General features: G+C 40.5%; 1 protein-coding gene and 1 long non-coding RNA gene across 5 annotated transcripts in view; one reads left to right on the plus strand and one right to left on the minus strand.

Annotated features, from left to right (window-relative positions):
* Positions 1-26,583, minus strand: part of Slc9a9 (solute carrier family 9 member A9) — a 691,893-nt gene that overhangs the window by 155,803 nt on the left and 509,507 nt on the right. The window lies entirely within an intron of this gene.
* On the plus strand, positions 13,587-20,855 carry LOC134476113 (uncharacterized). Its single transcript, XR_010047602.1, has 3 exons — positions 13,587-14,269; positions 19,549-19,668; positions 20,607-20,855. It is a non-coding gene; the product is annotated as an uncharacterized LOC134476113 (long non-coding RNA).

The raw sequence follows: 26,583 nt of genomic DNA on the forward strand, positions 1-26,583 counted from the left end.
TAGTAAACACAGGCTTTGGATTTGATAATGTTGCCACTTACTAGCTGTATGTCTTCAGCTTACATTATCTGTGCCTTACTTTCCTGGTCTGTGAAATAGGAATAATAACATCACCAACATGGGATGGTTATGAATTTAAATGAGTTGGCAACCACATGTTCTTATAGTGCTAAGTATTGTCTTTTGTTTTAATTTATTTATTTTTGAGACAAGGTCTTGCAATATAGTTCAGGTTGGCCTTGAATTTGTGGTGATCCTCCTGCCTCAGCCTACTGAGTGCTAGGATTATAGATGTGAACCACCACACCCAGCTTGTCTGGTTTTTTTTTTTTTTTTTTTTTTTTTTTTTTTTTTTTTTTTGTTACATTGAGCCAACAACATTATTCTTTGTGATCTATTTTCCTAAGGAATAAGGTCTGGTGTGTCCTTCTGCCTACTTTAGAAGGATATCATTTAGCTAAAAAGATTTGCTAAATAGTCTATCCTCCAGGCAGATGGCTACAGATTTTATAGATAAAGTCTAAAATAACATATGTGTGTGTGTGTGTGTGTGTGTGTGTGTGTGTGTGTATACCTTGAATGCAAATATAGTTTTGATATATTCAGGATCTTATGAGACTTAGTTTAAATTTGTTTTTTACATTTCTGGCTATACATAGTCATTGTATCAGGTCAGAATACTGCATTAGAAACAATCCAGGTGATAGGATGAAGAAAAAGTGCTTATTTCATTGATAAAATGTTTCTTAAGCAGTTTAAAAATACACATGCATGGTCTATTACAAAAGATTAAAGTATATCCACTACTAAGAGTGTCTAATTCAATTAAAAGTGAAAATTTTTAAGGATCATTTAATGTTCAGGTTGGAAGAGAAACACAGATAGTAACTTGAGGGTTGTTTTGAATTTCTTCCTTTCTACACTTGGATGCTTAATGTCATACTGCAAAACGTGTTGTCTGAATTTGGGGCTGGGGAGTAAGGCTGCTATTTTGCAAGTCATTTTTGATGTACACTTTTTTTTCATACATCTCCACTAATCAAATTAAGTTTTCAAGAACCCTGAGTTCTTTTTTAGTCTGCTACAGTTGACATGAGAGCAGATGGCCCCTGACAAAGCGTCTTTGCAACCTCATATGACAGCCTTTTCAACTGTTATGTGAAAACGCTAAAGTAAAACCATGGGCCCCACTCCAAAGAAAAGGAAAAGGGGGTGCTCATCTCTAACCTTGATCCAAGGGTGCATGCCATTTGAATACATCCCTTCCATATGAAAGAGCCACGATGGGCTTTTTTCCCCCAAAACAGAGAATTTTTGAGGCACCTTCAAGATTCCATTTATATCACTGACATAATGGTGTCAGCTTTTTGAAGGAAGAAAGAAGAACAGGCAGCAACTGGTATTATATCATTAAAGTGCCCAAGAATCAATTACATCCTTGCTGAGACAAGAGGCAATTTTCCCATTTAAACTTCACAGATGTACGGACCGGCAAATTATTGTTGGGTTGTTGCTTCTTTTATTATAATTAACAATTAAAAACACCATGTTATAATGTAATTAGCTGTTTACTAGCTGTTATTGGCGCAGGTTGTTATTTTAAGGATATGAACTACTAAAAAGTATTTTAATCAACCTTTTTATATTCACTTACTAGTGTGGAACCATTTTGGACCCAGATAATTAAGCAACTGGAAATTTCCAGGCAGATTGGGGCATGTAAGAAACATGCAATGGAAACCTATCAGTTTCCTCTCTTAAAATACACAGCTCAGAGTTTATTGATTCTCCATTTTCTTCTCTTTTTGTTTTTTGTCCCTTTAGTTCCTATTTATCCTTGAATAAATTCTTTTATTTCTTTGTATACTTATATGCTTAATATTTTTCAAATACATATGTATTTGCAGTATGCATGAGAAGCTATTTTTACTCAGAGTCAATAGACATTTTGTGGTCATCTAATTCCATACTGGAAAAAGTCACTAGAAATGGGAATCATTAAGGGTACTAATAGATGACTCTTCCTAATTATGAAGATAGTACACACAGGCTGTTTTCTGTGTGTCAGGCACTGTGCACCTAATGTATCATGCATACTGACCACAATCAATCATTTAATCCTTCCAAGGACTCTTGGAGGTAGTTTGCATTACAGTCCTCAGTTTACAATCCCCACCTTCTATTATAATCCCCCCAATCACAGGGGTGCAAGGAGGCTAAATAATTGGGTCATGGCTACAGGATGTGCAAATGGCAGAGCTGTAGTCATGGGCAAGCAGCCAGCTCCGGAGCTCATGCCATAACAGTCTACTAGCAATTATAAAGCACTGTCATGATTAGCAAAGCAAGGCCGATTTTTGTTTTTAAAAAAGCAATCCATAACAATAAAGTAAGTTTGAAAAGTGATTTTTGTCAGCTCTGACTGGCAATCAGCAAGAGTGGGATTCTTGAGGAATGTTCCTTTTGATTACTCTGTGCCTGGCTAAAACATGACATGGGTTAGATGCCCAGAAAACAGTCATGAAAATGACATTAAAATTTATGCTCGTGTGACACATTCATGCAAGTAACAGATTACTGAAGTCACCTTAGAGTCTCAGACTGTAAACCGGACTGTAAATGGTACCACTGTATTTTGTCATATAAAAAGAACTACTGAGATAACCACCAAAGTAAACAGACAGGCAAACATGCAGAATTAAACTACTTCTTAAAGATATGAAAATAATTCTGAGTGCTGTATGGCACCAGGCCATCGCGTGTAGGAGCGTAGATGGCCTCTAATAATTATCAATTAACACACTTCTCTTCTTATTTTGTAACCTGTCTTTTCACAAAACAAGAGTTGGGGCAAGCTAAGATAACAGGCTTTGAGCAAAGAGAAGTCTTATTTGAAAGAAAAAAAGATGGGAAAAAGGACATACAGAAAATGATGATTTTTAGAAAGCTTAGGACAGACACAGGTGCTACAACTGACTCTTGCATTTTATACTAAAAGGTAGAAAGCGACCTTGGTGAAATGTGTCTTGTGTTCTCATAGTTCATCTTTCCCCCTTCTTCCCTGTCTACCCGCTAGCACTTAATGCTGGTATTTCTCCCAGGCCTGTCTCCTGGGACTCCTTTCCCCCAGGGCCTCAGCTAGCTGTCAGAGCAGCTCCCCGAAGCCACAAGCTGATAACTTCTCAGGAATCCATCCTCCCAAAACAGAGGAGAAGAGAGCACTTGAAAAACATAAAAAGGCCTTAGGCATGTTTGTCATTACGATGAATGCAATATTTAAAGCATCAACCGAATCACATGGAACCTCTGGCATTTATGGCAGGTTTAAGGCAGATTACGGTAGTTTTATGGTAGGTTATGTGTGATATTGGGGTGAAAGTCTGACTTGGGACTCCCTAGTACATGATTGCCTGGCAATAGGAAAGAAAAGAAATAGAGAGAGCAGGACAGATGGAAGGTGTCTTAAGTTACTTTTCTCCTTGCTGTGACAAAACACCCAATACACATAAGTTAAGTGAGGAACGGTATATCTGGCTCACATCTTGTGGAAGTTTCGGCCCATAGGCAGCTGGCTCCAAGGCAGGGTGGTATGGCAGAGGTGCAACAGTTCAAGGCAGCAGAAAACAGTAAAAGCAATAAACGAGAGAGAGAGACAAGCCTCTTTCAGTCCTTTATGCTGCATCCAGGCTACTGGGACTAGGGCAGTGCCAGTGGAATCAGTGGGTTGATCCAGCTATCATCTACCCTTAATCCCAGCATTGTGGCAGGAATCAGTCACATATTATAGATTCAGCCACCTCTGAAAAAAAATCTTATGACTGCCTGAGGCTTTGGAGGGGCGTTTAGATACAAACTATACAGAAGGCAAAACAATACTGAGTGTATTTATAAAGAGTTGAGTGGGTAGAGATAAGTCTGTCCCGGCTACCTTTCCACCTATAGTTTGGGAAGGTTTCCTTTGCAAGCAATTACTGAGAACTTGCTGTGTGCCAGCCTGTGTTGGGTGCCATGGAGGTGAGCTGGCTGGTGGTATCAACCACTAATGATGAACTTGTTGAGAACATGGATATCTCTGGTTCACTGAATAGAACAGCAGAGCAGGTACAGCCTTGAGGTTACATCTCTTCCACATTTGCTATTTTGCAGATGAGGAAACTGAGGCCCCAAATAGTATGGCTGCTCTGGGTAGTGAGTGGCAGAGGCAGGACGAGAAACCAGATGTGTGAAACCATGGACAGATGCCCTGTCCATGCTGCACTTCAGTTTGCACTGTAGAGCTTGTCAGCTGTCAACCCAGGACATACCTAGAGAGGAGGCATTTTCACCCTTTTGGTTGTGTGCACTTCAGGGTTACTGACTTCTTCAGAACTTTTGGAGAATAGATTTAGAAAGAGTGGAGAGAGAAGGACAGAAGGCATTGGGGCCTGGGGAATGCAGGTGCATCCACTCACATCAGGTTTGCTGACTCACAACACGCCTTGTTAATGCTCAGCCATGAGCTCCTTCCTGAGTGGGCACCTCATGCTTGATTACTTAGGCATACAGGACAGAAACCTCTTCTGACAGAATGGAAGGGAGTACAGCCATTCTCAAAGAACCCTGAGTGTTACACATATTCTCACTCACCCACTGTCTGCAGAGAGGCACATGCCATAGCCTGCAGAGGGCCTGGGCCCCACTGTGGAATCAGAGATGCTCACGGACAGGCAGAAAAGGCAGGACTTAGAAGGATTTTTCACATGGGAACCCTGTGATGAGGCAGGGCAGTGGCAAGCCGCAAGGCCTTGCACACGTCTCTCTGGTGAGCCCAGCTGAAGAGGTGAGCTCTCTGTGGAAGCACTGATCTGCTTGACTGTGACTTGTGGCAGCACTGCTGGTGGTAGACGCACCTGGTCTACCACCCTTCTCAGGTGCTATCCAGGTAGAAATGGTTATGTAACCAAGTTGGACCCAGATGACATAAGCAGAAATCTGTTGGGTGGGGCTGCTACATGTACTTTCCTGATTAAAAAAATGGTCACATTCACCTAACATACTCCCTTCCCTTCCCTTCCCTTCCCTTCCCTTCCCTTCCCTTCCCTTCCCTTCCCTTCCCTTCCCTTCCCTTTCTTTCCCTTCTCTTCCCTTCCCTTCCCTTCTCCCTTCCTCCTTCCCCTCTCCTTCCATCCTCATCCTATGAATGGATATATAGTAGACCTCTTAGTACCAGGATAACTCACACAAGGATGACAAAAGGAGCCCAAATCACCGCTGTTGTTTCTGATTTTTGCACTAGTTCAGGGCTGCCTTCCCCAGATTTCTTAATACCAAGGACTCTATTTGTTAAAGTTGAATAGTTAAATATTTTCCTGATTTCATAACTAATAACAGCCCTGAGATTTAAGGTCTTTTATCATCTGGTACCTTAAATCTGTCTTGTCTTATCTCCCTTCCATCTCTAAACCCCTTTCCTCCAATTCATAAGTCACAACATTGAGGCTTTTCCTTGAAGAACTAGTCACATATCACACGTTGGGCTACAGCTGCACCACCACACAGAGCAGAGAATCCTTCATTAATTTGCCCAGATTGCTGTATTCCCTCCCAATTTAACCCCTAGCCTCCACCTTAGCCTCTGTACAGGATATAGAATATTCTAAAGATAGCACAGGAGTTGCATTGAAACACTGTTCAGGTTGCATCAACTCTTCTTTACAAGCCTTCCAGTGATGCCTATTTTTCTTAAGCACAATCCCCGAGACTTTACAACGCCCCTGCAGACACTCAGAAATTTCTCTACCCTTTCCTTCTCTCAACTCATCTCCTCTCCTCACTTAACCGTCAACCACATTGTCCGCCCTTGACATCTTTGCGACAGGTCAGATACACCATCACCCATCCTCTTTGCACATGCTCTTCCCTCTGCCACAATGCTCTTCCAACTTCCTCTCCTCCAAGTCCTTGCTCAAGAGAACCTTATCCTTGAAGCCTGTCTGGATGCCTCCCCCATTCAAATCACCACCCAGTGCCATCTCTGTGCCCAGTCCTTTGCTTTCCCTGCCTCTGTTCTGTTTTTATTGTGCTGCGTGTCAGAATGAACACTCCCTGAGGGTAAGCATGTCAGACTTTTTGGTTAGCTGATTTACTTCAAGTACTGTACCCAGAATAGTACTTGATACATTTGTTAAGTGCATGAAAGAATTGTTTCTTGTAAGATTACCACAGTACTAAGTACCTACTGTGTACTCAATCCTTCTGGCTCCTGAGATGGAGGAGTAGAAAGTGTCCCTTGAAAGGCCTGCAGTCTAGCTGATTGTCTGCTCACTCACCTCAGCTAGAACATGAGTCTCGTTAATATGAGGCCAAGTATTATCAAATACAGGAAGAACAGGAACTAAAACCGTGATTTCTACCACACTACAGTCATGTCTCTGTTTCTTGCAGAAAAGGGAAACTACATGGCTCAGGTCTAGGGGAACTTTATAGAGAAGACATTGTTATGACAACCAGGTCATCCTGGAATCAGTGTCTGGGGAGTTCTTTCTCCAGAGTGATGGTCCCCTGGGTGATCTGGCCCACAATTTACCCTCGCTGAAGCCACTTCTCAGCCATAGATCCAACACAGCCTCTTCTAGACCAGGCCAGGCAGATATGAAGCTATAGCTCCAGGGATGGTAACTTTTCTTTCTTTGACTTTAATAAAAGGGAAGTTAACTTTGACAATGAAAAGTATTTAAATATAACTTTTGGGCTGACAGATCTTGTTATGGAGACCTATGTGAGCTCAATCATAGGAATCCATCTTGTTAAGGTTGCTCTTGATTTCATGGAAGAACGGACAGTTCGTTTAACAGTTGCAAAGATTTCTTTCCACTCAGGGTCAGGGCCCCAAGAACGCCTCTTGATTCAATGGTTCTTTTTTTACATGGACTGTTTATCCTCTTGTGAGGGAGGAGTTATTCACCATAACAGCTTGGAGACATATTTACTTTTTTACCAAAATATTGTGATGAGTAATTTTTATTGTGTGTTTTGAATCTGCTTATCTCTTTGATGGAAAAGTACTTTATAACCGATAGGCATTTCAACAGATCAAGGAGATTCATTACCCTGCCGGTTTTTCATTTTCAGATAGAAATGAGTAGAAATTATCCAATTTCTCTTTTTATAATAACGTCCAATACATTTAGTGTCCAATTTCACACTGCCCCTTGATTTATAGCATTTGCCAGATTAATCAAGATCTGCTGATAATGTAAAAAGTTGGTGTCTCTTAACCTTTTAAATGCCAGAAATCAGTCATAAAGGATAGTTCTGGGAACAGATCTGCTTGACTCTGGGATCAATTAAATTATATTTTATCTATTAATGTGTTTCCATCTTTTCTACTCTGCCCCGATGTTGGCAGCAGAATGAGTCTGTCAGAAAATTTTGTTAAAACAAACTAGAAAGTAAAGTCAGCAGAAAGCCAAGCATCTGGCCTATGGAGTTGTTATGGTTTTAAAATTTAGATCACCTACAGCTTCTATACTTTTGCATAGCAGATTTCCACTGAACTACCCATTTTTTTCTCTACCTCACCACTGGGGGGTGTGCCATTTGTAGATGGGCTTCAGGTCAAGTTTTCCAGACTATCACTTAACCACCGCTTGTCCGGGTTTGACTAAGTAACTTCACTTCTAAGGACCTCAGTTTTTTTGTTCTTACAAAATGAGTGCAAAAAGATAACAAGTAAAATACACGGAAGAAACATTATCTAATGATACCCTCCACACATACGCCTAACTTCCCTTAATTAAAGTAATGTTTCAAGTTCACTTTAGATCTCGGAACATTTTTTCATGCTTTTGTTTTTATCATGAATGGAAGTATTCAGTGCCGTGTGGACACATGGATGCAATTCCTACTCTGCAGACACCGAGGGTCATTTGAAGACAGAGACGAGGTGTGGAGTTGTGTTTCTTACATAGCATAACTTCTCCTAGATGTTTAGGGACTGATAAAAAGAGAAAGGCAGAAAGAAAAAAGGCAGAAAAGCCTCCTAGGGTATATTTCTTGTTTTTTGAGATTCCTTTGTTTAGCTTTCATTTTACAGGCATCTCCTGCAGTTCTGAACTGAACTCAAAGGACATCCTGTAATTTTCCTTTTCAGCCACTGTATCGTGCTGTAATTTTCCTTTCTAGTGTTCTATTGCAATCCTGATAACCCGGGCCTCTTTTTTTCTGGCCCCATTCAGTCTGAGGGCAAGGGTTGAAAGGAAAATCCTGCATTCCTTGTTTTCCCGGAGCTTGCTGATGTTGCTTGTGAAGCATCTCCTGAACCTGCTCATCCTCCCTGCCCGCCGGCTGCTCTTCTGGTTCAGGTGCTCATCTTATCTCATCTGGACTCAGTCCCATAAATGCCCATCCCTCCTCCCCCTGCTCCATGCTGGTGTCTGAATCAGGGTGACTCAGCTGTGGTTCCCATCTTCTCAGATGTCCTTGAATGCAGAATCAGCCGGGTCCCAAGCATCCTCCCTGACATTTCCAAACTCCACTGTCTCAGTCTCATCTCCATCGTTTCTTGTCTCCTGTACTTCATCCTAACCAAACTCACGTGACCCATTCCCCAGACCCCTTCTGGCCCTTGCTGTACAGATCTTATAGCCCCATTCCTAAACCACCCTTGTCTGCCACCCTGAACCCTCTTTTTTTTTTTCAGCGTAATATTTGTACCCCTTGGTTAGTCCACAAGCTTTCCCATCTTTCAGCTAGGATGGTTTCACTCTATTGGTAATTTTTGAACCTTACCAAGATCTTTCTTAAAATAAGTATTCCACTCAATTTTGCCTTGTATATATAAAATTTTTATTTAGTAAAAATATTTTTGGACTTTTAAAATTTTCATATATGAACATAGCATAAATATTTTAAGGATGGAACCTGTGAACATTTGTCTTTGATTTTTTAAATTTTTTTTTTGAGACAGCATCTTGCTATATAGTTCAGGTTGGCCTTGGGATCGCTATGTAACAGAGCTGGCCTCAAATTTGTGGTGATCTTCCTGCCTCAGCTTCCCAAGTGATAGCATTATTCAGGCATGTGCCACCATGCCCGGTTTGTGTTTGATTTTTTAAAAAAGTTTCATTATCCATCATAAATCCAGTGTGTCTTATTCTCTGAGTGGGAGGAAAGGTGTTGATGGATAGCCAGGCAGAGAGTTTGACTCAAATAGTCTCTTATTTTCTTGAAGAACATAACAAAGTCAGAGTTGTTGAGTTCACAGGTTTCAAATAACCCTTTAAACAACATAAAAAGAATTTGTCTATTTCTCTAATGCTATTTAAAAGAGCTTACGTATTTCCATTTGTATATCTAATTCTATGCTAAACTATACTGTCCAAAAAAATTGTGGACTCATTACATTGAATCTGGGGAATAGAGAAAAGTTGGAGCACAGAAAAGTTTCTTTACTTTGATTCTAAGACACTGTCTTACATGTTAGCCTTTCAACAAATTCCCTTAAAGGGGTGAATCAGTGCAATCAAGCTGTCCAGGAGATGTAAGCTGTGGAAGGAGGGTTGAAATGCATGGGACACCAGGGCAGTGGTGGGATTTGAGGGGGTGACAGGAAGTCCACCGAGATACCTCCCCAGGATCCTCAGCTTCCCAGCCACTGGGTACAAAATGGCACACAGGTATTCTGCTGACACCTTACTTCACCTGGAGTTAACACAGTTACCCACAGAACAGGAGCATTCCAGCTTCTAGAAGGGACAGACTAGGGCCTGAGGGAGGACCAGGAGAAATCGCATATTAAGGGAAGTCACAGGCACTCATGAGAATCCTTTATCATGGTCTGTGCTTCTCCCTGCCCTTCCTGGGGTCAGGCCCTTCCTGTCTTCCCCGAGTCTCTCTGTCTCTGTCCTTTTCTTGCCCTCAGCTCCTGTCAGTCAGCTCCCATAGTCTCCTGACTCTGGTTTGGGAAACTCCCTCTGGTGTGAGGACAAGTGGGTTTGGCCTGCCTGAGGATCCACACAAGCCCTTGTGGTGAGCGTACTGGATAGTGGGCAGGGGACCTGGTCCAACTGCTTGGCAGGGTCAGCTCACAGCCCCCTTTCCAGCCACCTCTCCTCACCCACCCCTGCTGCCTAATGTATCCGACCTCTGCCTGAGAATTTATTACGAGAGCACTTAGTGTTAGCACGAAGTCTGCCTATCACTGCTCACAAAGCACTCTGAGGCCTTCAGCTGGAAAGTGTTATAAATGCAAAACAATCTCCGCCAGCTCTTGTTCAGTCCATCAGGAACTGAAAAGTGAGTTATTGTCCTGTCTCGTCAAGTCCCCTCCAGTTTGGTCAGATGATTTGTGAAAATCAGAGCAGAGGCAAGGTCCTCCAGCTTGTTTCCTTCATGTATATAGAGAAGAGGAAACAGTGAAACTATAGGTTTCCTGGTTCTTTGTATAAAACAGCAAAATATTTCCTCTTGATGGGTTGTACTTTGTGGCTAATTAGCTATACGTTGTTTTTATTTTTTCATTAAAAAATGTTTTTGTCTTTTTGAGACAGGGTCTCGCTATACAGTTCAGGCTGGGCTTGGGCTCACTTTGTAGCCCAGGCTGGTCTCATACTTGCAACAATCCTCCTGCCTCTTCCTCCCAAGTGTGAGATTGTAGGAGTGTACCGCTATGGCCAGCCTAATGAGCTATACATGCATTTTGACTGATCAACTCCTATCTAGTGGCCGGTTGGTGGGTTTCCTATGGATGGACAGGGGAGAAGGCAAATACTCATCAGAGGGAAATGGCATCCTCAGCTGGGAGGGGCTGGTTGAGGTTTGGACAGTGAGGGTCTGCCAGAATCGCTCTTCTTTCAACTTACTGCTTATCTTTCATATAGTAGTTACGCTTCTCCTAAAAGCCTGTGTGTAACCTGGTATGGGGCTAGATCTTTCTAACACACCTCACCCTGTTGTTTTTGTGAAGGGCTGACTCTACCTGCTTTCCCAACTTTTGGACTCTGTGTGCTTCAGTTCCCCACAATTGATCCCGCTACAGTAGCTGACATATAGTAGGTGCTCAATAAAATCTTAGCAAGATTGTTAGTGCTGGAAGGAGTATTAAAGATCTCAGAGAGGATGGGAGTGTTTCTGTAGCAAATCACATTTTTCTGATTTCTGGTCCCACATTCCTTCCTTCCCTTCCTTGGCAGCCTTCGCCTCAAACAAAACAAGTTGCTCCCAGAGCCACCCTGATGGTTGGCTAGACAGGCTCAGATTCCAAGTCAGTAAGAGTGGACACAGGATGACTGGCTAGAGGCAGGAGATACTCAGCAAGGTGCTGTCATATCCAGCTCTCTCAGACTATTAATGTAGCCTGCTTCCTTTGAGGCAGTGGGATACTGTATTGAGCGAAAGATCTAAGAGTACAACCAGAAAACAGATGATATCAGTAGAAGAACATTTGAGGCCTGAGGCAGATCAACAGACAGGAAAGTAGGTCGAGTTAAATTCTATACGCAGTGGGAGATCCGTGGTTAAGTGACGGGAGGTGTGTTAAGATTCCACTGTTAGGGTCTTGGGGACAGAATGACTTCCTTGCCCTCGTCACCAGTCTGGCGGTGGAAACAAATGACTTTACTTACCAGAAACATCTATTCTGTTCAGGGAAGAAAAATACCTCTTATGAGTATTCCTGAAATAATTTCAATCAAGAGTGAGGCTATAAGCACAGCAGCATAAATACTACAGATATAAAGAGCCAGATGTACCTGGAAACACAGTGTCTTTAAGTTAAATGCCCAGGCTCTCTCTTATGGTCACTAGAAAATTATAGAGGGCAGTTGTTAGCTTGGCATTTCCTTTTTCTGTAGTAAATCAATGCATCCTTCATTTTCACTAAATTGTTTTCCTGCCCTCCAGGGAAAATATGACACAAGCATAATGCAGATGCGGAAGGGAAAGGCCAGGCTGGGACAAAACATTTAATTAAATCCCATTTTATAAAACAGCCTTCCTTCAGTTTGACAAATAGATGAAGCAAAATGTGCTTATGTAGGCAAAACAATTAAGCAGGTCCATCACAGTTTATAACTACCACGGCGCGGCTGCAGGTGCTAATTCAGCCTGCGTTTGTCACATGTGTGCTGGGGCAGGGCAGGGCTGGGTGGTCCAGTATCCTTAGAATTTACTCCTTCAAAGAGCAGGGGTTTGTATGGGAACTGGCAACACCCAGTGTTCTGCATGTAAGGTACAGGGTGAGGACAAACTCATTGGAGTGGGCAGCTGACATGCATGCCTGAGCCAGTGAGTGTGTGAATGTGTGCACATGTGTTACATGCTCGCATGCGTGGCTGTGCTGTGAGCTGTAAATGGAATGTGTCACATCTGTCCTCTGGTCTGAGAAATCCAGTTCATTCATTTCCAAGCCTGTGCCTGAAGTTTGGAGTCACCTGGAGAACTTTTTAGAAACACAGATTTCAGGTCTCAGTCCCTCCCTGGACCCTGAAAATCAGAGCCCTCCAGTGCCAAATGAGAACATTGTGTTTTGCTAAGCTATCAGCCTGGAGTGATCTGCACGGTTTGGGAACTCTGCTTATGTAGACCCTGCTTGGAATTCCTCAGGAAAATGTGTTCAGACACTGTGGAAGCCACAGGATTCTGGAGTGGGGACTGAACCCCAATCTCCAGGCTCTGGCCAGCCTATGCCCTGTGCAATCCAGGAAAGCCAGTGTTGGAGAAATCTCAGGGTCTCACTTCACTTGTAAAGGCCTCCTGGATCTGAGAGTCTAGAGATGTTCTATGACGTGATGTTGCTTCATATGTCCTTACTAAGGTCCAGTTATTTGGTGATTCATTGTTTGTTCAAATCTGCAGTATGTTCAACATTCAGCATGTGTTTATGCAGTCTGTGCTGTGCCAAGCTGCAGGTGACGAGGACTCAAAGATAAACGAGCAGTGCTAGTACCTTAGAGAATCGTGCCGCCCACTGAGAATGGCAGTCTTTGGAATGCATAACAATCACAGGCATTCATCATGTGCTGTGCACCATTCTGAGCTTTTCCCTTGGGCTGATTCAGTCCTCCACAAGGAACTGATCCTGTGAGGTAAGTGCATCAGTCCCACTTGAAGATGACAAACAGGCACAGAAGAGTGATAAAACTTGCCTCAACACTCACAGCTAAGAAGACCCAGGATGGGCACTTCTGAGCCCATCTTCTCAACCACAAGTTTGCTCTGCCATGACCCAGCTCACTGTGTTTTTCAAGTCCAGTGTGGCCCAAGGAGCAAAGGGGATGAGGAAAGTCTCTGCAGTCACCACACCTGAGCATGAGGTGGAAACTGAGGTAAGAAGGGGAAGTGAGATAAGAGCAGCCTGAGCCATGGGAGCCAAGGCCTAGAGGAGCCCTCGTAGCTCCTCTGCACAGTCATGGCGTTCTCACACATATGCAGTTTGTCCTCCCACTCAGGAGGCCACGCTCTTTGGAGCCGTGGTACTCCCCTCACTCTGAGAGCATTCAAGAAACACTAGCCGAATAAAAGAAAGAGAAGGGCAGAGGATACAGGGACCAAAGCTTAGAGACAAAGGCTGCGATGGTCTGCAAAGGGCTCTGGTAGGCAGGGAGGAAATGGTCAGGGGTGTGAGGCCATGAGAACAAAGCCGATGCCAGTCATGCTAGGGCAGACAGAGCTCTTTGAAAGTTCTGACACCTGTCCTTGCCTTCAGTTAGGCCTGAAGTCTAGCTCCATGGTTTCGGGAATTCAGAGGTCACCCTTTGCCAGTTTCAGTCTCCCTGAACTTGTGGGCTTCTCTGAGCAACAGAATTGGCCAACCTAAGTCTCAGTGTTCTCAAGATGGCTAAAGCTACACTCCAGCTGTACTCACAGCAGGACAGATACAGTTAAAATGGAGTGAATGGTATAGGAAACACGTAGGAGGGACCTGCTGATGGTAGCCAAGAATATATTCTGACTTCTGTTTGTTACTTTCTTCTGCAGGGGAGTCCCATCTAAGGATTTTGCAAGAGCTAAAAACACAGGAGTTTCAAAATGTTTCCTGTAGAAAATCAAAAAGTCCTTTAAGTCAGTCTAATGATGCTTTTAATTGCCACTATACTAATGCTGTAATGAATTCTTGGAGGTTTCCCTTTTGTGTATAATTGGCAGAGCGGGGGTCACACTCCATTGGGCACATGACACTATATGTGAACCTGAAACTATATATGAGTAGGAACCTGGAAGAGTGGACCAAGAGCCTCAGCAAGCCTTGGCTCCCCAGTGCAGTCTTGGCTGGGCATCGATATACACTGAGGTAAAATTCCCGAGCGGTCACAGCTTTGTGGTAGAAACCCTCATGAATGCTGCACCCTCAAAGCAGGGGGGAGGTGACAAAACTGGAAGCCGTTTAAATATGTTCTTATAGAAGAGGTTTTAAAATCTGCCTGATATAACTTTTAGGGGTTGTTATTTCACAGTGTTTGGTTCAGAACTATAGACATAAAGGCATTACAGTGCTCTTGAGAATTCTGTTTTCTGGCTTGAGATACAGCTCCCTTTTGGATGTCAGAAGTTTATCCTTTTAGACAGGCTCACTTTCCCCAGGACCTTGCTGCAGTGACATATTCCTGTTAATCTAGTTTTTTTCCTTTATGGTTAGTTATCACCTCTCCAGCCTCCCTCCCTTCTACAAGTACCCACCCATTCTAGGTCTCATTTCTTCAGGGCTCGACCAATAATCTCATCACTATTCATAAGAAAATGGCTCAAACAAGAATCCCTCTCAGTTCTTTCCCCAATCTCTGTCTTCACTTTGTTGTGGAATATCTGCTTAACAGGAATTCTTTTGAGCTCTAAAGCGTACTTCAGGCCGGGCGAGAAAGTGTGCGGCTGTGTCAGGGAAAGTGGAAGGTGTGTCAGCTGCGTGGAGAGGCCCGCGGAGCAAACCTCAGGTGAACCTTGTTAGCATCAAATTAATATTCCTCCATGTCAGCTGCCTTAGCACATATTCATAGTCCCTTTCTTATTAGTCACCGGTCTCTCCATTTTTGTGAAGAAAATGAGTTCGTCCAGAGCATCTTGACAGGTAAATCTGCACATCACTCAAGCATTTAGGACAACATAGTGCATGTGAGCCAACATCTGCTCTTTTTTCCCCAGAAGAAACCTTGCTGTCTTGCAGCACAGAGTCATTTAGAAATGACTACTGTGTGCCCTGGATGGACTGTGGTTTCTGTCTTTCCTGTGCTGGCCTCTCCGTGGGCCTTCTCTCAAGAGCTCTCAGCCTCAGTCATCTACTCGCAATCTGACCTTACGTGCAATGTTTTGGAAAATATCCTCCCAGCAGCGTTTCACTTAATCATCCACTCCCTCACCCTTCACTGTATTGAGTTAGATCACTGTGGTCCTTTTCAAAATATCGCATTTATGATAAATCCAGTGTTTCCCTTCATACCCGACAAGCTCTTCATAATCAAGCTCTGCCTATCTTTCTGCTGCCCACCTTTCTCACTCAACTTTGTAACAATTTCTTGTGTTCCTTAAAGATCTCTTTGCCCACTATTCCTTCAGCTTGAGCCTTCTTCGCTGAGATACCTCAGTGGGGTTTCTGAGCAAAAGTCACTGCTTTCCTCCCTAAAATAGACACTTTTCAATATTGTCACCATACTCTATTTTTTATCTAAGCCTTACCTAAGATCATCATCACAGAAGATCAATCTTACTTATGTGTTTCCTGTCACTCTTACTACAATATAAACTCTATGAAAATGAAATCTTAGTTTGGTCCAGCCAAGCACATCCAATTCAGAACACTCTGAATCAGAGGTCCATTTTTTATATTAATAACCTAGAGAAACATTTTATAACAGTAGATGGTGTTTATTGAATAAGTGAATAAATGAAAAGAACTATGTTATTCCTATTTTACAGATGAGGTAACTACAGCTTTGGTGACTCCCCCAGCAGGTAACAGAATTTAAAACTGCAAATCCAGTTTTAAAACTAAGGCCAGTACTGTATGAATTCTAAATCCAAGGCTACTACTCTTTAAGCCTACAGTGTGCTATTTCTATATGTTTTATTGGGGCTTCCAAAAGTGGGGTAGATCACCACTTCTGTAAACTCACAGTAAATCAAACTGTAAAATCAAACAGTAAATACATGGTTGCATTTAGAAGTAATAATAATCCTTGTGTACAAGACACAGAGAAAGGGATGTTTAACTAGCTATGAAGCTTGATGGGATGGAAAATGCTAAATCCCAAAGGAAAATTCATTTTAAGGTGGAAGAACAGGTGTAAAGGCACCAGGTGTGAAGTGCTTGCAGTGCTGGGTGCTGTGGAAGGCTTGGTTTGCTGGAATGGGAGAGGTAGGAGTGAGAGAGAAACCAGACTGCAAAGATGGGCACCTACATCATGGAATCATAGTATTTAGGGTGGAATAAAGCAGAAAGGGCAAAAAGTGACAATTTTATACAAACAAGATGGGCTTCCTGCAAGACAGTCTGTGAAAGGTTTCCATGTATTTTTAATGAGCAGCGTATCAGTGAGTGAGCACATGCCCTCATTTCAATGAAATGAAGAGTACTTTTTCCCTTTCCCAGTAGAGAATACTCACTAAGCTCTCACGTGTAAAACTGGACAACTGCAGTGTTACTGCCTTCTGTAAATTGCTCGCTACCCATGCAAATTCCAATTTCTGAAACCACACATTACAAAAAAGCTTTCTTAACACTCAAAATTGAAATCAGATGGAGAGGTCAGTGACTAGTAACTAACTAGGCCTTGCTTAGGTGTTCCACAGAACAGAGAGAGGACACAATGTCATGGGAGGAAACTGTGCCAGGCTCCTGGGCCTGATGGGGTGAAAACGGGGGATAAATGACAAGGGTTTTCCTTCTCAGTTGGCAGAATGTTCTCCAGGGTTATGATCCTTTGATTGTTTCCAGTACTTAAGCATGATCAGCTGCCATTTAAGCCATGTAAAGTATGGCTCTAGGCTCAAGTTACAGCCTCTAGGAAAGAAAGAGGCTTTTGAGTGCTCTGTAACCCTTTCTGGCTAAAGAGACACATTAAGGTGCCTAATAAAACAAACTACCTCTATAGGTGAATAGAGAGGAGTAGAGGAAAATTATACTGCAGGGGCAAGGTTTAAAAAACTCCTATTAGCACATTTTTCTTTTCTGATTTCTCAAGCCACAACAAAGTTTCCTACACTCCTTGCACGTGTACCTAGCACATTGATGAGGTGAATAGCTTTTGAAGGGTTTTCAGCACAGTAGTGTTTTAAAGCAAAACCTCATTTGCTATTCTTTTAATTGGTACTTTGTAATGTTATATCTATTTTAATCACTGTTTTAATGTGCTGCTTGTATCCCAACGTGCTTTGGGGAAGAGTATCATTTTAAGAAATGCAAAAACTAGATAAACAAATAAATCCACTGGTGAAGGATCCTGTTAGTCAACTTTGTGTCTAGCTGAGCATTTTTATTTGCTTGATGTTGAGTGTTAATGAGCAATAGTAAAGTGTGAATTCCAAGGTCAGATGCAGAGCATGGGTAGGACTGGGAATGCAAGGCGATATTCCCAATGGTTCTTTTAGTTTCCAATAAGTAGAATTCATGCTATCATGTTTAAGTTTGATCTTATATTCTCAATGGGTCTTTAAAAGTAACAATAGCTCTAATAAAGGCAAAAGTATATATTTTCCACTTAACTCTATCAGCAATTGAGTTGTAATTCTCTTGGCCAGGAAACGAATCCCAAAGACCTGGTTCTTAACCTGAGTCATGTTACCTTTAATCACTGACTCAATTTGCATCTCTTGGCTGATTAAAGTAGGAAATGGACCTCTGGTTAAGAATTCCCCCAACCTGAAGTGGGTGATGTGATGACTAATGCACCTCCACTCTCCCCCAGCCACACTGAGCTTTTTATTTCTATATTTAAGCAGAGGTAAGGTCAAAACAATAGATGGAATTTCATAAAACAGTAGTAGCTACACCTCAGTGTTTTTACTGACTTCCTAAAAACACTTTGAAATCAGCTCCCACTGTGTTTATAAATGAAAAAGGAAACGAAGCTCAGCACTCCAGCTGCAAAATTCCTTGGTCTTAAATTGGTCCAATGCCTAGATTTCCTTTACATAAACAGGGTCAAATGTGAGGCCAGCCAAGGTTCTTGCCTCCCACATTCTCATGGTCAAGGATGTCAGTGAAACTGCCAGGTTTCCCCAGGGTTGGGACGCAGCCCTGTGGTACTGGAAAGCCCAGGCAGAAGCAGCCAGTCCAAGGAATACAAGAGCTGAAGCACTTAGGATTATATGGGCTCATGAGGTGTAAGAGGAAACAGCTTTATCATTTCTTCTCCTTAACTTTAATCACAACTAGTATCAGCTCATTAATAACTATTTCTAATTGCATGCAATAACAGAACCTGAATTCCATTCAAAGTGATTCCCTTCTACCAGCGTGGGTTTGCTGCAGTCTTGTATCTCTTTCTCCACTTGCTTATACTGTCTCATCCTTATTTCTCAGCTTAGCTCTTCCAGTGTTAGGTTTGGTGACAGCTTTAGGGCAAGAAGGGTCTCAATGGACTAGTGCGACTGTGGTGCATTTCCTTTTGGCTCTGGTGGGCACTGGAAGTGAGCTTCTTTGGGGATGTATGTCAGTGGCCATTCTGTGCTTGTGCTGTCTAACATGTGGTTCCCTTGGCTCCTGAACATCCAGTCAAATAGTCCTAGCTTTCTTCTGCTGTGATCTCCTTGCTCCTCCAGGTGACACAGTAGGGCAGCATCTAAGACACTCCACATAGACGTTCTCTGTTGCATCATATACATCATTCAATAGGAAACACACCTGTTAGTAGGCTCTGAGTGAGAATGTAATAACTTCCCAAACTGACCTTCTTTTGTAGTCTGTAGAGCAAAAGTTCTTAGACTTTGGGTGTCTCTGCCTTGTGTTCCTACCTCCAGCTATGAGCAAACAGTGTGCTTTAGCTGGGGCTCCTCTCTCTCCTTCTACCTGAGAATGAGAAAAAAGATGGCACAGAGCCCCCTGATAGAGTCCTGCTGAGATGATTTGCTGATGAGCCCAGCAGGTTGCGCTGACCAGAAGTCTTTATGTTATGTAGCTTGAATAAGAAATGTATCTTTGTGGTACAAAGACACTAAGACACGAGGGTTAGTTATTCCTACTGCAAAAAACTGACTTACATACTGTCCAAAGTGTTTTTAGGAATTAAGAATTTTTTAATCCTCGTGCATCTCAGGATCCAAGTAAAGAGAGGGTTTCAAGCAAGGAGGAGGCTCAGTTTTGCCAAATGTGGTTGATTGTGCAGTAATGAAAAGTGAGAGTTGACCATCGGATTTAGCAACACAGAGGGAAGTACCAAGACTAGTAAGAATATGTTATGTGGACTAATGGCCTACTGCCTGGTCGGAATGGTTTAAAACAGAACGAGAACAGAAGAACTGTGGACACTGGGAGCTGATAATTCTTTTGAGGGATTTTGTTGTAAAAGACAGCAGAATATGAATGGGGCTTTAGCTGGAGACTCGTATCGGGAAGAAAGCTTTCTTATTTTTATTTTTTAGATGAATGTTAGTAAACCAAGTTTAAAGCTATCTCATGGAGAAGACAGAACGATTACATAAGAGAGAAGAGATGCAAATGCTGACACCATAATTTTATGAAAGAGAAGAGAGAAACTTCTGGTGAGTGAGAGATATGTGACTGCCACGTGATGGAAGCTTGGACCTGCACTGCGGTGAGGCTGGTTTGTTTGTCCACTGGAGTCAGAGGAGAGGTAGAGTTTAAGGGTACAGAGGCAGGGAGCTATCTAGAAACAGTGGGGAAGCCGTGCTTTCCTCTTTTAATGGCTTCTGTTCTGTTAGTTTATTGGGAAAATCATCAGCTTGACGGATAAATTAGGGGAAAAAAGGAAGAGGTTTGAGCAGAGAAGAGCAGGTAGAAATTTCTGGCCAGCAGAGAGGGAGTATTGTGGGTGTAGGAACTTCAAGGTGATTGATGGGGAACCTCAAAAGGCCTGAATGCCTACTGCAAGCTGGACTCTGTGTCAAGGGCTTGGAGACAGAGAGAAAAGATTCAGACCTTACCCTCACCATCTGGGGTCCACAGGCTAATGTGGAGAATTGAGATTCAGATATATAAGTGGGACATAAATTCCTTCTGGGGCTGGGGTCTACCATGAAGGGAAACGTGGAGATGGTGATGAGGGTACAAAGCAGGGAAAGTCTTTCTAGCTGTAGCAGGATGATGCTCATAAAAGATTCTCAGGGCAGATGACCAACTCTTAGTCTGAAGAAACAGAAGTAGGAGCCATTCAGATAATAAGAAGGAAAAGCTTATATTGATAGAAGGAAAAACCTATAAAAATAGTATAGCTCATTAGGGAAAAATTAAAAATGCTTCAATTTGGCTGAGGAGTGTGTGTGTGTGTGTGTGTGTGTGTGTGCACACGCGCACATGTGCATGGACTCACATGTGTGCATGTTTGGAAGAAAGATGTTTGTGTGACAAAGCAGGCCCCAGAAATACATGTGTGGAACCCATAATTGACATCATTCTGCCTAGTCCTATATGATGTGTGTCACATATTTGAAACTGCTTTATTCTATTCTCCCCTACAAAGCTCTACCTACTGAAAATACTGCAAATACATTTGAGTGAAGCCACAATTGTTATTTGGAAGCTATGGGATCCAGTAACAAATTTACATGGAGATGTAAATGTGGACCAGATTTCTACTTCACTTTGGTATCCTGCTGAGTTGCACAGACTGAGGATTCGGCCGAGAAACTAAAAAAAAAATCCTTGCCAAATGTTTGCATTGAGGACTGAAAGCAGAAACAGCAAATAAAATAAATTATAACATCGAAAACTATATGATAGCATCATTGGTTTATAAAATACATTTGTTCTCATAGCTTTGTCTCTGTCATCAAGAGAAAAATTTTTCTTTCTGAAAATTATTGCCTCAAAGCTTATTTGGGAGAAGAAGGCACATTATGGTTTGCCAATGTCCTGTATGAATTTTGTTCAATATGGTTTCCAATTAGTAGTCCCTAAAGCTGACTGATAAATCCATACAAAATGCTTTTCAAAGCCCAGAAGAGACAAATTAACCTAGTACCAAGAGAAACTCAAATAATGGACAAGCTAGTAATATAATCTCATAAAGAGTTTTCAATAATCTAAGGCTGATAAAGCTTTTCAGAAAAAGCAACCATTGGCTTACTCCTACTTAGCTTCATAGAATAGAACATTCTTAATTATCTGTAAGAGAACAAAATAACAGTTTGTTCATAGCCCCACTTCCTGCCCCAATTTAGAGATCTCACGTCAATCAAAACAGTTGTGGCAGAAACTCATGGGCAGGGGTGGGAGATGGATGTAGAGATGCAGTCTTAGGTACACAAAGACAAGGACTTTTGTATTCTATTCTGTTCTGTTCTGTTCTATTCTATTCTTTATCCATTGGTTAGCACAGAGTTGAAGCTCAATACATATTTGTTGAATAAATGTAAATGAAAAAAAAAAAACAAAAGGATGAGAGATGGGGATTGGCATTTGTGATGGGACATTGCATCCTGAGGGGGTAAAGATCCCATTATTAAAGTGGTGGCCAGCAGTGGAGATTTCAAGAGTAGATTGTGCAGCATTGGTACCAGGGCCTCAAAATCAACACTGAGGACAGCAGAAAGTCCTGTGTGCCGGGGGTACGAATGTTTCAAATGGACCTACTAGCTAGGCCTCCAGGAAAAGAATGTGATGCACAACCAGATGGGCATTGAGGAGCCAGGGGTATACATGCATCTGTCTATTGGCAAACACTGAATCTGGAACTACTTTTCAATATTCAAGTATTTCCAAAGGCAAGAAAATTAGCACAGAGCTCAACAAGACATTCTATAGAAGGAGGAAAAATGAATACCTTCCCACAGACTCAGAAAACAATGGCCTTTCTGGAATCAGCACCAAATTTTAAAACATTATTAGGTGTTTTCAAAAACACACTATAATCCTAGATTAATAAGAAACCACTTGGAAAAAACATCACCAAGAAAAGGATAAATTACATTGTTCAATATTACTAGAAGAATTTGGCTAAATATATTTTTAGCTTTAAAATATTCTACCATTTAACTCCTTAGTTCTACTTTTATTAATCTATCCTAAGAACATAATCAGAGATTCAAAATTTTTATACATGACTGAAAAATCACAGGATCACTTTTAACAGTCTAAAATTATTCTAGTCTAATCTGTTATAATACAAATTTAAATAAGTAATTTTAGTGTAATCATCTGATTTTATTTATTCAAATCCTTGAGAATATAATATCAAGGGGTAGCTAATAAGATTAGGAAGTGATGATATTATATTTTAAAGTAAAAAGAAATCTGAATTTTGCAGACCTTTAAACACATACAAAGGTGTTAATAGGAATTACCTCTGTGTGAAATGATTCTATTTATGCAAGTTTTATTCTTTTAAATAATTTTTTAGTTTTAAAGTTTTAGGTTACAGACATGCATTATTTTGATATTTACAGAAATTTAACACTTGCTCAAATGTCTAGTGTTTGTTAGTGAAATACAGAATTTACTGTTGGAAACACATATACCTCCTGCCTTTGAGAATTCCACTGAGATGACAAAGGGGCTGTACTGAACAGATTCACAGTGACAGACGGTTACAAAAAGAAAAGCCTGAGATTATTTTGTAACGAGATCAGAATAAACTGCAGCCCCAGGACACTGGCTGCAGAATGGCAGAGCTGCAAGGGCAGGTGAGGAGCCAGGGCTAGTTGTGAGTCCCCTGGAGCACCACAAGCCTGTCCCCAGCACTACAGCTGGGCTTTGTAGACATGGAGTGGCTTTCCTAGTGGGGACTCACAGGTGGGGACGGAAGAGGAGGATAAACAGGAGGCTTATATGGAAGGAGGTTCAAATTTAATCCTGCAGAGGACAAGCGAAAGGTGGCCATTATCAGCCAGAAGCAACTGGTTGGAGATACTTTTGAATCATTGTTTTCAAACAGGGCTGCAACTTTGTTACTGGCCAATTATATTCTATGCTGCAAATGTAGCACTGGAAAGAGCGTTTAAAACAAAGATAAAAGGAAACCAAAACAAGAAAAGCTAATATTCTTCCAAAATTCCTCTAGCGTTTTTACAAACCAGATGGCTGTACTGAGTATAATGAAAAATGCATTAAAGTATATTTTGCCTCTAATGAGCAGTTCTCTGTTTTAAGTAATTTTTTCAAAGTGACTCTGTATGGTAAAAATCAGCACTTATTTTTAAAAACTCCAGTTAAAATGCCATATTTTGGCTATGCAATTGGTCGTTAGGGTAGATGCACAGTGGAAACTTTACTGTAATTCCTTGGATCTGATAGAGTTATTTTTCTTCAACAGTTTCATTAAAATTTAAAACATATACTAGCAAGTAAAAATTACAACAGATTGAAAAATAAGATTACTTTCTGAGGAAAAGTTAAGAATTCCGGGGAAACTAAATGATGTTGACTAAAATACTGAAATCTACTTAAAGCAGTACTAACTCACTGCTTATGGGGAACCAGGATGAAATGGAGGATGAGGAGCTGAAGTTTCCACTGCCTCGTACCTAGCAACATGGTTTCTGGTGCTGGTGTCACTCCGTATTTTAGGATTTCTCATTATGGGGACCTGAGGATAAAAGTCTGAATATGCAAAGGAGAATGTGACCATTTTGTGTTTCATTTTGTGGATAAGTAAGACATGTCAGATAAATGCAAAGGCAAATTTGAAGATTCTCTAATTATCATAAAATGATGTATCACACAAATGCACTGCCCCCTCAATATACATATAGAATAAAAACTCAAGATGTTGACTATAAAATAGCAGCATAGAAAATTTAACATACTTCTTTCAGGATTTGACACATGTAGCAAAAATATTTATAAAGATATGGAGAATCTGAGAACATAATCAAGAAACCCAGTTTAATACATATGTATAGAAATTTCTGCTTAAAGATATCAAATACTTATGTATGAAACATACAGCCAAATCAGGTAAAAAAAAATCTTACATTTTGAAAAGCAGAATGACTACAGCTTATATTTTTATAATTCAATAAAATAAAAATAAGTAATAAAACGGTACCTAAAGATGTTCAACCTGAATTTCAAGCTTTGACCTAATTTCGAATTCACAGGAAATGTAACAAGCTAAGCATCTATTCATTCATGGTATGAGGAAACAGACAAGCCCAGAATGTGGAACAGCGTATGAAATAACTGACCTTATTTCTTCTAAATAAAAAATAAAAAATTAGTGTCTTAGATGTTTTTTAAAAGAGAAAACTTATTAAGAAGACTGCCTACCTCCATAAAAAACATCAAATGAAATACAGTTGACTGAATCTTGAGTTTAAAAACATGTTTTATACAATACCAGGAAATTTGAATATATGCTCATAATCATGGTGTTTAAAAATATTCAAGATATGATAGTGGTATTTGGGGTAATTAAGAAACTGTACTTATCTCTAAAAGATTCATGCTTTACTATTTGGACAAGAAGTATCTATGTGTTCCTACAGTCAAATGATTTCATGAAAGATAAATGAATAGATTTAAAAAATTTATATAGAAATATATTTACTAACTATGCAAATATGTGTGTTAAGAGAAAGCTGACAAAGAAAGATGGACAAGTTATTAACAAGAATAAGGTGAAGGATATGTGGCTGTTCATTTTACTATTAGATGGAATTGTTTAACATTGCCAGTATTTTGGTCATTTTTTAGCTTCAAAATGACCATTTTACATCCAGTACATGATTTACCATAGAAAACAGTAGATAAGCAATGAAAGACTTACATTAAAAATTACTCAAGGAATCAGAGGATTTATCAATATACATTCAAATTTCCCTAGTTATTACAACAAACATATTTTTAAATTCAGGATTCAATCAAGATTATGTATTACATTTGGTCTTTTAAAAAGTCTCTTTAATCACTTTTTCTTTCTTTCTTTCTTTCTTTCTTTCTTTCTTTTTTTTAAAGGCTTCTATTAGCCTTTAAATATGAGATATGCTACTTCAGGCCAGAAAAAATGGAAAAGCTTTTAGATCACTTTATAAATATAGCACAGCCTTTATGATATTAAACCCAACAAAGACAACTCCCTTTCTTCAAAAAGGGAAAGGAAACTATAATCTCAGATATTATTATAGATATAAAATTTTAAGGAAAATAGTTACTCTGAGAATGTATGGATAATTTCATATTAAAACATTTATCAATATATTTTATCACAGAGGAAATTAGAGAGGAAATAATGATGAAATTATCTCAACATGTTAAAGACACAATAAATTTCACATTAAATTTTAAATCAAGGCTGTAAGTAAAATAGAAGCATATAATAAGTGCTGGGCGCAAACAAGGCACGTTAATATGTGCTTCCTCATTTAATCTTCACGTCTAGTTTGCAGAGATACATGCTGGTTGAGCCCCTTTTCATGGGGAATTGCCAAGGAAGGAGAACACTGAGTCAGTTAGTAAACCGTTTCCTTTCTTCCTTTTTAAAAAAAGCATTAAGCCCTGTGAATTTTTGAGCACTGCTTTGAGATGCATCTGACAAATTTTGATACATTATTGTTGCTTTACATCAAAAATATTTTCTAATTTCTTTATCTTTGACTTGTGGATTATTTAGAATTGTGCAGATTGTGTAGAACATTTTTCAAGTACTTGGAGATTTTCCAGTTATTTTTTATGATATTTATTTCTCATTGAATTTCATTGTGATCAAAGAACATGTACTACATGATTTCAATCCTCATTATTTTGATAAGGTTTGTTTTATCACATAAGATATTGTCTATTTTGATGTATCTGTGCACTCTTGAAAAGAGCATTATGTTGCTCTGGGGCAGAGGGTCTTTTATATGATAGTTATATTCAATTAGTTACTAGTGTTGCTCAGTTCTTCTATACCTTGCTGGTTTCCTGTCTTCAGTTATATTAATTATTCACAGAGAAGTACTGCTGTTCCAACCATGAATGCATATTTATTGATCTCTCTTTTTGGATTGACACATTTTTGCTTGAATTTTAAGGCTGTGTTTATGAAGCATTCTCATTTTATATAGTCATATTATTTCCATAAATTGATCCTTCATTGAGTAACATCCTTTTTACCCTTGAGAAATTTTCTTAGTCTGAAGACTGTTCTGTCTGAGTCAGTATGACCTCTGCAGTCTCACTGGATTAGTGTAAGCATAGTAAACATTTATTATTCCTTTACATTTAACACATTCTTCCCTTACATTTAAGCTGCTCTAGAGTAGAAGCTCTAGAGCACCTTCAGTTTATGGTTTGGGGTATTCATGCACGGTGCCAGAGGCTGTTAGGTCATGATCTATGTCACCTCCAGTTCAAGTGCAACAGAATGAGGACCCCGGTTTGACCCTGTGCACTCTGGGATCTTTTCTGACATGCTGATTCACAAAATCACAAGTTTGGAGAAATGAAACACAGAGCATAAAAAAGGGTAGTAAAAGTGCATGAAATAAAAATAAAAAATTTACACTATTACATACAGA

Source organism: Cavia porcellus, unplaced genomic scaffold, assembly GCF_034190915.1.
Source record: "Cavia porcellus strain 051 isolate PalLab524CR breed Dunkin Hartley unplaced genomic scaffold, mCavPor4.1 scaffold_5, whole genome shotgun sequence".
Taxonomy (NCBI): Eukaryota; Metazoa; Chordata; class Mammalia; order Rodentia; family Caviidae; genus Cavia; species Cavia porcellus.